The 11,646-nt window shown below is 38.7% G+C and overlaps 1 pseudogene; it reads right to left on the bottom strand.

The window, feature by feature from the left end:
• Positions 1 to 9,653: 9,653 nt before the first annotated feature.
• On the bottom strand, positions 9,654 to 10,146 carry LOC109254770 (cytochrome c oxidase subunit 5B, mitochondrial-like; annotated as a pseudogene).
• Between the last annotated feature and the right edge of the window lie 1,500 nt (positions 10,147 to 11,646).

The raw sequence follows: 11,646 nt of genomic DNA, 5'->3' as shown, positions 1-11,646 counted from the left end.
TTCACATTATTGGTGTCACAAAATGCATCTTTACACATTGTGTGCACAATTAACACAGATTATTAATTATTTTATGTTGTCTTTTAAATCTCGTAGAAAATAAAAGGTGGAGTTGTAATTTACAATTACAATAATATTTATTATTCAGATCTGCCATGTATCTACCTACAGCAGAGACCTTTATATCTTCATGTGACCATTGACCAGCAAGCATACTTGCATTTCAAACTGAGTGGCTCCTTTTAGCATTTCTTGTAGGCCTGGCCTAGTTGCAGTAATGCGCCCCAGCTTTTGTTTATCTGGAATATCTTAATTTCTCTCTCATTTCTGAAGTATAGTTTTATCACATATGAGAATTCTTGGTCGACAGTTTTTAACACCCTAAATATATCATCCCATTGCCCCTGACCTCCAAAGTTTCTGCTGAGAAATAGACTGCTAATTTTATGCAGGACACATTATACATGATGACTCAGGGTTTTTTTGCACTGCTTTCAATACTCTCTTTTTGTCCTTGCATTTCAGACAGTCTGGTTATAATGTGCCTCTGTGTGGGTCTCTTTGAATTTCTATTACTTAGAATTATTGAGCTTCTTTTATTTGCAGATTCATGTATTTCATTACATTTGGGGAGTTTGACCATGATTTCTTCAAATAATCTGTCTTTTTCTCACTCTCTTTTTTGAGACTCCCATAATGCCAACATTAGTCAGCTTGATGGTACCTTAGATTCTATTCACTTTATTTTTTTTCTCTTCCTCATACTCAATAATTTCAGTGTCTTATCTTCAAGTTCACTGATTCTTCTGCCTGCTAAAATCTCCTGTTGAACTCCTCTAGCGAATTTTTTTAAATTTTTTTTTGATGTTTTATTTATTTTTTGAGAGAGAGAGCTTGAGCGAGGGAGGGGCAGAGAGAGGAGGACAGAGGGTCTGAAGCAGGCCTCGTGCTGACAGGCTGACAGCAGCAAGCTCAATGCGGGGCTTAAACCCACGAACTGTGAGATCAAGACCTGAGCCAAAGTTGGATGTTCAACCAACTGAGCCACCCAGGCATCCCAGTTATAGTATTTTTTTACCTCCAGTATTTCTGTTTGGTTCTTTTTATAATTCTCTTTTTATAAATTCCCTTTGTTAATATTCTCATTTTGTTCATACATAATTTTCCTGATTTCTTTCAATCATTTGCTCATGTTTTCCCTTAGGTCTTTGAGACACTTAAGACAGTTGTCTTAAAGTCTTTGTCCAGTAAGTCTAATTTTGGCTTCTTCACAGTTTCTGTCCATTTCTTTGAATATGACATGTTTTCCTGTTTCTTTGTATGCCTTGTGATTTGTTTCTTGAAAATTGAGTCTTTGAATATAACAATGTAGTATCTCTGGATATTAGATTGTCCTCCTCCAAGAGTTATTTGTTTGTGATTGTTAAAAACTATATTAGCCCATTAGTGTTGAGACTTTTCCAAACTATTGTAGCAAAGAGCAGTCCTTGTCCCATGTGATCATTGAAGTCTCTGTCCTTTTAGCTGTGCTCAGCTAGTGTTGTGACAAAGACTTCCTTGAATGTCAAGAGCTCTCTCAGTCTTTGACAGTTGGTTCTGTCATGGGGAACCTCTTCAACACTTAGGCTCCTTTGAGCATAAGAATTGGCCCAAGTTGGGGTGCCTGGGTGGCTCAGTCAGTTAAGCGTCTGACTCTTGATTTCAGCTAAAGCCATGATCTCATGGTTTGTGGGATTAAGACCCCCATCAGGTTCTTTGCTGACAGCCCTGCTTGAGAGTCTCTCTCTCTCTCCCTTTCTCTCTGTCCCTCCTCTGCTCGCTCTCTCTCTCTTTCTCTTTCTCAAAATAAATAAATAAACATTTTTTAAAGATTAACCCAAGATGAAAGTTTAAAGTCTTTTTGTGTCTTTTCTGAGTCTGTGTCTTGCCTAGGCATGCATTTGAATTTCTAGTTTTCCTTGTATACACAGCTCTTTTTAAATGCCTTAATTTCTAGAGTGTCACTCTAGCCTCTCCTCCATGCCTTAAATTATGTATTGTATGTCTCCTCCTTGCCCCCATAATCTCTTGCCCTTAGAGTAAACCTGTGCATCTGTAGTCACCTTTTCATTATTAGGAGCACTGCCCACAGTTGTTCTCCTGAGTTCTGAGTAGGCAAAACAGAGATGAGCACCTTGCATTAGTCTTTTGAGTATCCCCCAAATAGTTTAGAAAAGACATACACAATAATTTGCTAATAAAGTCTGCTCTGTTCCCTCCAGTTTAAGGGAAGGAACCGGGAACTGGGCTGCTGCTGCTTCAAAACCAAGACTGCCACCATGCTGGGGAAGGCTGTGTGTAGGAGTAGGTAAGAATGTCAAAAATTTGGAATATGGCTTTTTCTTGATTGGGGTTTGCCTGGTGGCTGTAAAAGTGGCTAAATTCCAGGGCTCTGACAAAGTTGGTTGAGAGAGTTTTCGTTTGTTTCAATATTTCTATGGGGGAATAAGAGTTTGGAGCTTCCTTGCTCACCATTTTGTTAATATCAGTCCCTCTCCCAATTCTTTTTAAATTGTACAGCTTTCATTCACATTTCTTAAACTTCTAGTGCAGTGATCTTTTGAAACTAAGTATAGAAATTTGCCAATTTATTTATATTATTTTAGTTTATTGGATTTTCATCACTCTAGCTTTTAGATATCATCCAACATGTTTTATATCCACACCAGCTTCCTGTCATCCACAATCCAATAAAACCTTTCATTGTTCTTCACTTCTCTATTTAAAGTTTTAAAAGATGGGGCACCTGGGTGGCTCAGTTAAGCATCCTACTTTGACTCAGGTCATGATCTCGGGGTTCGTGAGTTTGAGCCTCATGTTGGGCTCTGCACTGACAGCTCAGAGCCTGGACCCTGCTTCAAAGTCTGTGTCTCCCTCTCTCTCTGCCCCTCCCCCGCTCACACTCTGTCTCTCTAAAAATAAAGGTTAAAAATAAAATAAATAAAATGAAATGAAATGAAAAGAATAGCATAATCAGGGTACCTCAGTGGCTCGGTCAGTTGAGCAACTGACTCTTGATTTTGGTTCAGGTCATGGTCTTGCAATCATAGGAATGAGCACTGTGTTGGGCTCTGTGCTGAGCACAGAACCTGCTTAAGATTCATTCTTTCCCTCTTTCTGTGCCTTCCCTGCTCACATGCTCTTGCTCTCTTAATTAATCAATCAATCAATCACAGTGTTCTCCCGTCTCTCTCCATCCTCTTAATGTTCTCACCAGCATTTATCCAAGGATCAAAACCCTGTATTATAGCTACTTGGCTTTTAATAAATCATAAATTAAAGTTCCCAAGCCGTGAAATCTCCCCAGGGAGTGCATTTGATAGATGTCTTGCAGATGCTAGAAGTTTTAAAAGTCAAAGAAAATAATTACTGATGGCTTTTTAAGTGACATACACTCATTCATTCCCCAAATTCTTTACGAGGAAGAATTTTGGTTCCCATTTAATGTTTTAAGTGGAATTTTATTTGTGGCAGTGAAAACCAGGAGATGGTTTATCAGAAAAAGCAAAGGCTTTCAAATAAAACAGACCAATATTCAAATATTGATGTTACCACTTACAAATTAAGCAAATTACTCAACTTCTATTAAACTCTGTTTCCTCATCTGAGAAAAATGGAGAAAATAACAACTGCCTTGCAGGGATACAATGAACACTAAATAAAAGAGCACATATCAAATCCTAATACTGAGTAAAAAGTTCCCTTCGTTAGAAAAAAAAAAAAAAGAATATAACCTAGACTATCAACCGTTTCCCCAAAGCTACTAATTCTAACTAATGTATTAAAGAGGTTGGTTTATACTGCTTTCTCATTTCCATATGCTGTAACATCACATAAATGTGATGATGCGATATATCAGGCAGTTGTAGGGTGAATGTCTAGGGTATTTTTGGAAGATGGATGGGGAAACCCACCAGGAGGACATTTGCATGAGGGGTAAAGAAGTTTCCTAAGAAAGATTTCTTCATAAGGGAAGAGGGAATCAATAACTAAAGACGTGGCCCAATTTTAATGAGTACAAGTCAGAGGGTAAGGGTTTCTTTGAGTGTAGCAAAATGATATACACTACTCAGGTTGTCCTCCACCCAGCTCCCTGACTCTTAGGGAGAGAGGAATGAAATAAAAGACAAATAGAAATAAGAACTATTTCACTTGATGACACCAAGGGCCCAGGTCAACTCTATTTTATACTTGAGTTTTAACAAATGAAATGCAAGTTAAGGAGAGAAATTCTGCCCCACTTTGTCACAATATAAGCCTGGCAGCTTAGGAACTAGACCTGAACAAGAGGGGCACCTGCACTGGATCCTGCTTATCACAAACACCAAACAATAAACTATGAAAGAACACAATGCCCAAAGGCACACCTTTCCCCTGATATCTGGTGCCTTTCTGGAGAGCATGACCCCTTCATGATGTGGCTCCACCAAGGCGTAGGCACACTTTTCTCCATCTCCTGCCCATCACCCTCCACACAAAAGGTGGCTGTGTCCAAATGCTATGAAGATTTTTGGATTGTACTACTACCCACAGCTGGGTCCAGCACTGCCTTTGCACGCAGGGGGGAAATTAATAAGGAGAATGCTTAGGTATGATAAAGAACATATATTGAAAAGTTCACTTTTCAATCGTTCATTAGCATAAACACAACTTATTCTTGAATAGCAATCTCAATTCCCAGGGGCACTCCATATTGCTGACAGTCCATTGCTCTTGCTTTTCTTCTTGTACGCATTCACGGTTCCTATGGGATCCACATATCAGCACAGTATTCACCATAGTTACTGAGAAACCACATGGTGACTGAGAAATATTTTGCAATATTAAACAATTTATATTACTCTTAAACCTATACATGTTGGTCTAGACATAAAGCACAATGCTAATTCTTTACATTGGCAACTACGTGGACACTGAGTTGTTTCATGTTTATAAAATATGTGAATATAATGAAAGTTAGATAAGATTTTTAAGTTAAATTTAAATTTTAGCTTTATTTCAATAATTTTGGTTTGAAATTGGGTATTCATTTTTTCTGAAATTTGCATTTTATATCCTAACTTAAATTTTTCATATTTTGAAAGAAAACTAATTTTTCAAAAACATGAAAGTACTGTTAGTTTTTAAGAATTCACATTTTTTTTATTTATATTTTTATAAAAAGATTTCCATTTTATAATTTAGATCATTACTGTCAGTTGAACACAAACTACGTAAAAATCTTTATTACAACTATACAATTAGTGATTTTGCTAAGTTAAACAAGAAAAAATAAATTTTATGTGATGAGTACATATTAATTGTGTATATTTTATTTTATTATCTATTAAGACATCTACACAACACCCAGATGTGTGGAATAATAATTAAATACATCTTTGTATATTTTGCTTCCAGTTATATAAAAATTGCGGCTTTACATATATTTTTATTTTGTCATTATGAAGACATTTATGAAGATAGAATGATAGGATATGTATATTTGTTAACTGTTTATCAGATTTATAACTTTAAAGATTACACATGTCATATGTGAGCTACGATTGTTACAGCAGCCTGCATGCAGGAACCCAGAGACTCCTAAACCCCAAGACATCAGGGCTCACACAGCTCTGACAGTGACAGGAGAAATTTCTCTGAAAGCCAGGGCAGAAAATTGGAAAATCGCAGCCATCAGCTAGCTCAGAGAGTTGTACCCTAGTGCACGGGAGACAACCTCTAAGGATTCCCAAAAACAGCTGGGAGAAATAATGATAAACTAGAGTGTGTCAATTGTGTGTGGAAATATACACAAGAAAATATTCTTGAGCTTCTCTGTGACTTATTTCTACCCAAAGACCATTTAGTCTGAAAAATCTTGATCTAGATAAAGAAACAGAAAAGTCCATCTCCTACCCCAAACTTCCAGAATAATGTGCTTTGCAAACATTTAGACATATCTTACTTCTGCTGTAATAAGCAACCTAGTATTCAGAGAACCACAGAAAGAAACCCACTAAAACACCAACTCAGCTGAGCCACACAAACTACAAGAAAGGAAGCTATAAACATAAGCCAGAAAAGGCAAAAAAAAATTACTAAAGCTCTTGGGGTCCTGGCAGTATATGCAACCAAATTACCTGTATCAACACATCATCTTCATCATCTGGAAGGTGATTGGTCATTCCAAATACAAAGCAAACTCAGAGTAAACCCCTGAAAATTGTTTATGTAAGACCCAATAGCTGTGAGGGATAACAAAACAATCTGTTACAGGATGCCCAAGTAAAATCCAATGGTATCCAAAGCAAGACATCCTGTGGGTAGTGGACTGGCAAACATTCTCACCACAGCAAGGGATCTGTTGCTTTGATGGCAGCTCACAGGACAAAGGCAAAGCCAGGAAGGAAAGAGAGCACAGGGCTGTCTCCCTGAGTTCTTCTGCAGCTTGCTTTTTAGGAGCCTACAGCTTTTGAAGGCCATGCCATCACTCCACATTACTAATCACTGAAAATTCAGTCCCTAGTTGTCCTTCATCTCTTTTTGCTTTGCACACATTGATTTGATTTGTTTGGGGGAAAGTGTTCTAGATGACCTACGGTAACCAGGAAATATTGTGTGAAGTACAAAATGTTCTCCAGGAATCCATTTTTTTGTGAACAAGATGTTAAGTGCCGCTAAAATTGTCAGTAGACAAAAGTGAGAAGAGTGCATGTTGTGGCGTCCACAGTTCTCTCCTTCCTACAGACAGAGGATGTCCTCAAAATTCTGACTGCTTCATTTTTTCCAGGGCATGGAAAACATGGGCAACTGCAAATAATCTGGTGATTGTAATTTTATGGACAAGTGTTTTATTTTCACATCTGGGTGTTTAGTTTTCCTAATGAATTCAGAAAGTTGCCTCTTTATGGCTTTTCTGAATTTGGAGCTAAGAGGTTTTTTTTGCTTTGTTTTGTTTTTTAATGTTTTAAGTAAACTCCACACCCAGTGAAGAGCTCAGTGTGGAGCTTGAACTCACAACCCTGAGATCAAGACCTGAGCTGAGATCAGGAGTTGGATGCTTAACCAACTGAGCCCCCCAGGTGCCCCGTATGATTTTTAAACAAATCCTTGAAGCCTAGCAACCATAGAGACCATTCACAGAGTACTTTCATAGGATATTAGCTAAAATCTTAAGCTTAAAAGGGTGCTAAATTAATATGCAGAAATATGTAACAAGAAAGAAGGGAGAGAAGGATGAAAGGATGAAGGGAGGGACTGGAGAGAGTATAATCTGGGAGAAAGCAAATATTTCACAGGAATAAAAATTCTGTTAAATTGGAGTATAAAGTTACAGATGACAGAATCTGGCAGGTTTGGAGGTTTTCTTCCTAACCATTTGGAATAACAAAAGACTTGAGGAGGATAGAGACACAGTGGCAACAAAAAGTGGAGGAAAATGAAGCCACCATAATTCTTACAAACATTATTATTGTTGAGACCAGGATTTGATCAGTTTTTTTTGTAAAGAGCTGTACTGTAAATATGTGAGGGTTAAAGGCCATTCAGTCTCTGCTACAACTGCTCACAGAGAAAGCACCATAGATGGAACATAAACAAATAAGTATGGCTGTGTACCAATAAAACTTTGATTTATAGACACTGAAATTATAATTTAATATAACTTTCATGTATCACAAAATGGTTTTCTTCTTTCATTTTTTTAAACATCAAAAAATGTTAGAATCATCAAATTGTAGAATCAATTAGGAATTGACATAGCCTGAAGGCCACACAAAAACAGGAAGTAGTGGCCAGATTTGGCCCAGAGGCTGCGGAAGTAAGGTCATTTATGAGACAGGACAGAACCTAACCACCCATTGTGTGGGAAAGAGGAAGAGGTGGGAATTTGGCTAGAGCAGTAACTAGATATGTCCCCCATAGCAAGAGTTTTGGCATGTTGGAGAGCTGATTGGGGAGCTGGGATCTAGCCAGGCCAATGTCAGCAGCTAAGAACCATCTTTGCTGAACAGAGGGTAGCAGGTCTCCATGCAGTGGCAATATTTCTAGTAAGGCAGGTGTTAACAAGAAAAGCCATCGGTCTGACATGGGAGCTCTGAGACATAAGGACTATAGACCTAGGGGTACACAGTGCGGGCAGGTGGAGGAGCTGACAAGGTGATCAGGGTGCAGTCCAGTGGGCTGGGCATCACAGAAGATTCCAGTCCCCGTGGGGGAAAAAAAAAGTGTCACTCAGTATTCAGGGAAGCAACTCTGTCATCAGGCAGGCTCAGAGGCATGCCTCACCTAGTACCCCATCCTAGTGATCTCTGAACAGGGCTTAAGGCCACAAGACAAACCCTGTTCCCACACTGTGGCAGGTATAATGCTCCTTATATTCTGCCAGGCATTTCCAGATCAAATCAAATACTAGATGAGACCAAGCATAAAATTGAGAAGGACAATGAAAAGCATAGACTGACAAGTGTAATTTGAGAGTGGATTCCAATATATAACAACAATTAGTAGAATCACTTATAAGAAAGACAGTTAGTTACCTTCAAGGATACTGGCCTCATACTAGCTTTCTGGACCCTTGGGCAACTTGAAGCTTTAAGCCTCTTAAGTATTGAGATAAACCATCCAAGCTGTTGGTTATAAGATCTCAAATCTGACAAGTCACTGCATCCTAACAATATCCAGGAAATACTCCACTCTCAAAGGAGGTATCTTCAGACTCCATTTTGCCTGGACATTCCCAAAAGCCACTAGAAGAGCAAGATGGGAGGGACCTAGAAACTTTAAACTTCTGCATGGATCTTCAGGTCCCTAAATGTGATGGAGGTAACATTAAAACAAGCCCTGTAAATGTCAGAGCCCAGGGTGACTTGGAGTCTTATCTAGACCTCAAAGATAGAAACTATTAGCCTCAAATAACTAACAGAATATTCTAATACACAATTTACTGAGCATACCGCCAATTGATTCATCAGCTTGAGTTTCCCTCAGTTTGGAGGGGAAAATATTGAGCCATGTAAACACCATTTTAGCAGACACAAGTTGCTGGTCAACCCTAAGATACAGTTTTTACAGAATAAAGAGTTGCAGACATTTATTAATTTATTAAGAACAAAGCAGTCAAAACAAATGAAGATGGAGAATTGGTACAATAGCAAATTACAGAAAAGTGAACAAGTATAATGTCAGAAGTAAGTAGAAACAAAGAAAACTGGAGATCTAGCAGAGGAATTGTATCCAGAAGAAGGTGTTTCTTTAAGTAATAGGTAAAGTTCAAAATGATAAGATAAAGGCCAAAAGAAAGAACATCCAAAATGGAAGATTTTTAAAATAGTAGTGCCAACTTAGAAATCTAAACCAACTCTGGAAAAATAAAACTGTTTTGTTGAATAACAAAAAACTTTATTCCCCAAAATTAAAACTAAAATTACCTTATGATCCAGTGATTCCTACTTGGGTATAAATCCAAAAGAACTCAAAACAGTATCTCAAGGAGATATTTGCACACCCATGTTCATCACGGCATTGCTCACCGCTTCCAAGAGATGGTGGAAGCAACCCAAATGTCCTTTTACAGATTGATAAGGAAAATGTGGTGTGTGCATGCAATATTATTCAGCCTTAAAAAGGAAGGAAATTCTCACTTTTTTTTTTTAATGGGAGAAGGAACTAATGCGATAGCTAGTCTTTACTGGAAAGAAGAAACTTTACAGAACATTTTGAGTAAGTTAGAGCAGAAGGTCAGTGGGCCAACTGGTGGGGCACCAGCTTGTAATGGGTTCCACAGTGAGGGCATGACTGAGACTTGCCTTTGTGCAGCCAAAACCAGATGACTGCACTACTGTCCTCTTCACAGATGCCGTCCATCGCTCACTTGTTGGTAATAGATGGGACTAAATGAGGGTCTTCCTTGGTGCCTGAAGCTGCCATTGGGCCTAGTATATTATATGGGTCCAGTCCCTTCCATGCAGCCATCATGACCTCCCTCTCCGGCCCAGTCACCTGCTGGTCTTCAGTAGAAACACCACCTCCAGATGCCATGGAGTGCACTGCGGCAACTTCATTGGGACCACAGGCCCTAAGGGCTTGCACAGCCAGTGCTCCAACTCCACAAAGTAAACTTGAAGCCATGATGTCCACTACAAACAGTGACACTTCCCAAAATTCTCACTTTTGGTACAACGTGAGGAAACCTTGAAGACATTATGCTAAGTGAAATAAACCAGACACAAAAGGACAATTACTGTATGATTCCATTTATATGAGGTATCTAAAGTTGCTAATTCAGGGGCGCCTACATGGCTCTATCCGTTAAGCATCCGACTTCGGCTCAGGTCACGATCTGGCAGTTCGTGGGTTTGAGCCTCCCATCGGGCTCTGCGCTGACAGCTCAGAGCCTGGAGCCTGCTTCAGATTCTGTGTCTCCCTCCCTCTCTGCCCCTCCCCCACTCACGCTCTGTCTCTCTCTCTCTCTCTCAAAAATGAAAAACGTTAAACAAAATTAAAGTTGCTAATTCATAGGAACAAGAAGTAGAAAAGTGATAGCCAAGGTTGTGGCGAGGGGGGTGAGTGTTTAATGGATTTAGAGCTTCAGCGTTGCAAGATGAAAACGTTCTAGAGATCTGTTGCACAATTATGTGAATACACTTAGCACTACTGAACAATACACTTCAAAATGATTCAGATGGTAAATTTAATGTTATGAGTTCTTCACCACAGTAAAAAAAATCTATAAGACATCAAATTATTTCTTAAATGTGAATACAAAATCTAAGATTAATGAAAAGCATTATTAGTTGTAATAAAAATAGAATTTAAAAAGTTCAAACCAAAACAAAACAAAACAAAAGTCTGGAACTGAATAACCCAAGGGAAACCCCAAAAGTACTGGGTCTTCCCCCAGGTCCCAGTGAGTAACTGCCATATTTGGACACCTCCGAGTTGCTCTGAGCCAAAGAAGGCAGATAGAGCAGTTGCTATACCATCTTGTCTCCAGCCAGCCAGCAGCAAAGGCAGGCCCCAGCCCTCTGCCTGTCCTGTGTATGGTGACTGGGACCTGAAAACTTCCTGCCTTCCTGTCTGCACCAGCCTGTGTCCTCCTTGAAGCTGTGTCATAAATAGGCATATGCCAGCACGTTGTTCTTTCTTAAGAGCCTAAGGACCCTGATTTAGATCACTGGAATACTTAACAGTAGGCTGCATATCCCAAAGTTCAAAAAATAAATTTACTTCTCTTTGTTTGAAATTAATTTGGAGAAGCCAAATTAGGACCTTTACTGAAAGAGATCACATGTTTTCATATAATATTGGGAAGCTGTTTTAAAAGGCATTTAGGCTCTCCTACATTCTCCACGACAAGATGGGAAAGTTTCTTAAAATGTTAAGACTGGCCAAAGATTTTCTGTGCTTTCCTAATAAAAAATCAAGTAAACAAAGCAAAAGCTCTGAAATGCAAACAAACCTGGAAATCTCTCACATCAATTAAAAAATTCTCCCATGCAACAGACAATAATAAAATTTTCTCACTTTTTAAAAAATATTTAAAAATATTTTTTTATTAAGTAAAGTCTACACCCAACATGGGGCTCTAACTCACGAACCCAAGATCAAGAGTTGCATACTATAGCCAAC

This window comes from Panthera pardus, unplaced genomic scaffold, assembly GCF_024362965.1.
Source record: "Panthera pardus isolate Hobbes unplaced genomic scaffold, ASM2436296v1 HiC_scaffold_7, whole genome shotgun sequence".
NCBI classification, from domain to species: domain Eukaryota; kingdom Metazoa; phylum Chordata; class Mammalia; order Carnivora; family Felidae; genus Panthera; species Panthera pardus.
The sequence above is the reverse complement of the archived record's forward strand: the minus strand, read 5'-3'. Positions and strand labels throughout refer to the sequence as shown.